Raw genomic sequence first — 5,253 nt, 5'->3', positions numbered from 1 at the left:
TGGTGCGTTGGCCGCCTTTCGCAAGATGTGAACCAAGGCATGGAGGGGCGATGGGAGCTGACACAAGGCATGGAGGACACGACGAGAGGTGGACTTCAATTGTTGGCGTAGCGAGGCATTGTTCCCTACACTGAGTGCCATGCATTGGGGCTGTTGTGAGACGTGATGCTTCCATTTGCATGTATATAAACTGTGGGTAGTGTTCGTAGTGCATCTTCAAGGTTAAGTGTTACATGGTGTAGAGAAATTGTTTTGAAGCCATCATGCGCTTTGAAATGACATCAAATTTTGATTTTGCAGACAACTTCGATATTGATGAGTACATTGGTGTTGATACCATGAGTACAAGTGAGGAGATGGACTTTGAGCAAGGTGTTTTGTGAACATGAATGTTAAGTTACTTGACTGTTTTGATGGTTATGTGCATTAATGTGATATATTTATTGAGCTCTACTAGTCGCTTTTACAAAATTGAAGAGTGTCGTCAAGGGTTCCGATTGAGGTGGCCATTCCACTGATTGGTGCTCGCAAGCCATGTCCTAACCTTAGCGTGGCTCAGAACGGCTGCAAAGAGGGTCGCATAGAATCGAAGGGTTGTTGGGAGTTTGGTTTGTGATAAGATGAGCGACAATATGGAGGGTGAGAAGCACCGTTACACATTCATTGTGTTGTTGCTGTGAATGCCAATGATGTTTTAGATGTTCTGAGGTATTGAGATTTTGTGGCTACTGTTAGTTTCTATTTTGGCTTCATTACCCAGTGAGCATCCCCTTGCATCCTCTCTGTCATGGTTGTGAGTCAATGTAGGGACTCTAGTTGTTGAGGCTATGCAAGCTCGATGACTCCCTTTCCGCCACCGTTGTTAGTATCTATTCTGATTTCATATTTCCTTGAGCATGGTATTTTTATGTTCCCCCTCGTTGTTGTCAGGGAATGCAGAAGTTAGGCTTGTTGAGGTTATGTAATGTGGGTGATTGTTTTCCCATCGCTGTTTTCCTTTGTAAATGTGAATGTGCTGGCTGTCAATGTAATGAAGTGTACGTGGAAATTTCCATGATGTCCTTTGACACCAGGTGCTTGAATGTAATGGCTACTGATATGATGTCGTATGCATGAGAAGCTGCATCAGCTTTGCACCCTCGCTACTTGATGTGTACTGGAGGAATTGTAAATCTTGCTGCCGTTTTGTCCATGTAGGGTGAGATGGCTCCCTATTGTTGCTGCCTTGCTTTCTATTTCCATATTTTCTTCTAGTAGGCCTCCTAGGCTTTCCGTTACTGGTTGGAAGGTTCCATTGAAGTGCTCTGACTACCAACTCATTCAACCGATCGCAAGGCGAAACTTGAGGCGTCGTTCAAGCCAGCAAATTGCCATGCGAGTGCTTGGAGAGCCTTCGCCACCTGACTACCAATTGATTTGGCCGATTGCAAGGTGGAATACTAGATGGAAGTTTCCATTGAGCTGCTTAGAGAGCGTTCACCAGCTAACTACTAGCTGATTCAACCGTTCGCAAGGCAAAATCTAAGGCGCCATTTGAACCAAAGAATTTCCATGTGAGTGCTTAGAGAATCTTTGCCAACTAGTTATCGATTGATTTGACTGATTGCAAAGCAAAATTTGGGACATCAATCCAGGTAGGCTTCTTGTTATGTTTTGTGCCTTCAGTGTCAAATTCTTCATAGCACTTGAACTAGGTCATAGAGGTGTTTCCAACAATCCTCTGAGCTTGGGAACTCTTATTTCATGCCAATCAAAACTTTGTCCTACAGATGATTACACCCAATTGTAAAGTCTCCAATACTGACTTCTCTTGATGAAGCTAATTCATTTTTTCCCTTTGCATGTGTACTTGATTGTGTTGTTGAGAACAACCTGTTTGAGTGTTTATTACCTAAGGGCAGGGTCGTTTGCAGGAATTGTAAGGGGAGTGGGGGGTCTTTACTAACAAGATATTAAGGCTCCCTAAATCTACCATACATTATTGCAGTGCAAAGATGAGTTCAAGCAATGCTTGGTATGGAGAGCACATCATTGTGATGCTTGTGGGTGTACCTCACATGAAACCCTACTGCCTGACATCGGCAATTGTATTTGTTGAGGTTATGTGCAATGGTTGACTTTGAGTTTCGTTGTGTGTTGTGTCTTTTTCCCTGCGTGTAGACCCTTGTGAATGTGAATGCCAGCAAAATTTTAGTTTTGTTGACTTGTTATGATGCTGTGGATATTGTCAGTATCTACTTTTGGTTGATTATGTCATTCAGCACGTCCTTCCCCTCCTTCCCCGCATGGTTGCAAGTGAAAGCGTGATTTGTTCTTGTAGAGGTTATTTAAGTTGAATGGTTTAGGTTTCATTGGAAGGTGCCGTGAGTGCAGTAGTGGGAGGATGAGAAGTAATTTTATGCAGTCATGCCTTGTTGTTGTGAATTCTAGCAACCATTTAGGGATGATTTGAGAATTGTTTTTTGGGATAGATTGTCATCACTGATGAAGTCATTATGCTAAATTTTACGTCTTCCTAGAGAAACATGTGACATCTATGAATTGTTTAGGGAAGGTATGTTGCTGCTATTCATAAATGTAATGTCCTTAGCCACCAAATTGAGAACATACTCACCACCTACGCTTTATTATCGTTGCAACATCCTAAAATTTGTTGTATGATTGATGCGTCCATGCATTGACGTTGTTGGTAGGCACCATGTTTATTCATATTCATATCCTCAGTCGATTGTTGTATCACAGTTTCTTTTGGAACTAGCAAGATGCAAGTGAATGAAGACATAAGTGTCAATTGTGAATCAATTTGTTACGTTCTTGGTACAACAATGACGTTTGTTTTGCAAGTGCAATAGTAATTTGGCCATTGGTGGCAAGCAAATGTTGCCTGAAGTTCTTGCCTGTTGTGACCACTCAATTTCGAGTAGAACTTCAAGCTCCATTAGTGGGTCATCCCCAATAGGCACAGGGTGGTGCCCAACCTACAAATGATGGAGTGAATTTGTCTTTGGTGCCATATGCAAGAGAATTTCTCTCATTGTTGGTGATTTTTGAAATTGGTGAAGCCTCCCCCAAGTTTGCCATCAAAGGCAAGATATTGAACCTTTATGGCACATACAAAAATAGCATCTGAGAAGTACAATCCATACTTGAAGCTTGAGATTGTAGATGCAAGGTTCACAAACACCATAGTCTTAGTGATGTATGAGCCTTATATCACTCAATTCCATGGTAAATTGCACGTTGGTGAGTACATTAGGGGAGAAAACACCATTTTCAATCATAAAGCACGAGGGGATGGGGGTACATCATCTTGTTCTTTGCATGTCAATGCCTCGACATTAGTGATAAAAGCAGAACCCTTCTCAGTGGGAGCTACTTTGGGAACTTTTGCGTTCGTTATTTTTCAAAATCTCTAATCCAAAGCAGGAGCACAACTAGGTGAACTTCTGGTTGCAGAGGGGCCATTGCCTGATGATATTGCTATTGTGAGTGCACTAGCTTCCTGTTGCTTGGTTCTACATGAATCTACCATGACTGGTTGCTTACATGGTGGTTGTGTAGGTGAGCTTTGTGAAGTCTCACAAAGGTGACTACATGTAGTTGATTGCTGATTTGGAAGGCGGGGAGAATGTGATGTGTGTGGCTTGCAACATTGCTCCATTCAATGGTCGTGCCAACACACTACCGGTTCTTGACATCACCATCCTAGTCCCTATTTGTAGTCCTTGCTTGCAGCAACTCTTGGTTGAAGTTTTCCAAGCCCAAACCAAAAGTCTAGGGTACAACCGTGAGGTATTCTTGTTATGTGTTGTTGTCTTTTCCTCAAGTGTGCATGCAAGTAAAATCTAAATATAGTGGATCTTACAGTTGGTTGGAACATTGCACTTTAGAACTTCAACTCTATTCTTCTGGAGAAGCAATGTCCACTTTGTAAATCTACAAAGGTTTACAAAAGTTCTGAAGGAGTCTTTTGTGCTACTTGTGACATATCCATTGACATTACAACCATTCCAAAGTTGGATGCACGTATCACTTGTGAAAATAACAATGTTGTGAATGCCCAGATTGTTGGTTCTATGGTAAATGTTGTACTTGGCTTTGAAGAGAGCTTCAAGGAGTTTTACACTAGATGTGTTGTAGAAGCTCGAGACATTTTGGCTATTGCAAGTAGAGTAGGTGCTTTCAAGCTTAGTGTCACCGAGAATGTAATAGCATTCACACCCACTCAAAGTTGCCTGAGAAACATTAGCTTATGCACCTCCATTTGGTTGTTCACTATCAAATTTAGCCTCTCTCGCGTGACTTCTTTTGTGGTGTGGTGTGCCCTTTATATATATGTTCCTAGCCTATGGGCATGGTAGACACTTTTGCAAGAGCACAAGACATTTTGGCTACTACAAGTAGAGTAGGTGCTTTCAAGCTTAGTGTCACCGGGAATGTAGTAGCATTCACACCCACTCAAAGTTGGTTGAGCGATGTTAGCTTATGCACCTCCATTTGGTCGATCACTATCAAATCTAGCCTCTCTCCCGTGACTTCTTTCTTGGTGTGGTGTACCCCTTTGTATATATCTTCCTAGCATATTGGCATGGTAGAAACTTTTGCAAGCCTCAAGCTACCTAGCTTTTTGTGTAGCTTCCATGTTCTCCCTTTTTTGTTCTATCTTTGACGTTAACATGTGCAAAATAAATCTATAGCTTGTTTCATGTGGTACTCTCTCTCTCTCTCTCTCTCTCTCTCTCTCTCTCTCTCTCTCTCTCTCTCTCTCTCTCTCTCTCTCTCTCTCGCTCGTCACACAATTTGTAATTGAATAAAGATAAACATTGTCTAGGTCACTTCCATGTGTTATGTCCCCCGCACTTAGTTAGCTTGCACACATCTACTTGTAAACTTAGTTTGAAGTATGGTCTTTCTTTTGTAGTTTCTTCTTTGGCATTGCGCCCCCTTTGTGTATATCTACACAAGCTCCTTATTTTTTTCCCAGTCTTTGTGGACATTGTGTGAAACAAATCCATAGATTACTTTGTGTAACCCTCTCTCTCTCTCTCTCTCTCTCTCTCTCTCTCTCTCTCTCTCTCTCTCTCTCTCTCTCTCTCCACCCCCCCTCCCATTAATTAGGATAGATTTTTTGATTTTCTTTCTTAAGGGTGTTTTGACCCTTGCAGAGCTGAAAATTTGTTGAAACTTGCTTAGGTACTGTATTATGGTCCAAATAAATCATGTGAGTTGAATTTTTGGCAAAACACCCTCTGT

The 5,253-nt window shown here is 41.8% G+C and overlaps 1 pseudogene; it reads left to right on the top strand.

Moving 5' to 3' along the window:
- Positions 1-263: 263 nt before the first annotated feature.
- LOC147426942 (uncharacterized) lies at positions 264-5,004 on the top strand (annotated as a pseudogene).
- Positions 5,005-5,253: the final 249 nt, after the last annotated feature.

Source organism: Adiantum capillus-veneris, chromosome 24 (assembly GCF_014529385.1).
Source record: "Adiantum capillus-veneris isolate H3 chromosome 24, ASM1452938v2, whole genome shotgun sequence".
Classification (NCBI taxonomy): domain Eukaryota; kingdom Viridiplantae; phylum Streptophyta; class Polypodiopsida; order Polypodiales; family Pteridaceae; genus Adiantum; species Adiantum capillus-veneris.
Note: the sequence above shows the minus strand (reverse complement) of the source record. Positions and strands in the feature narration are given on the sequence as shown.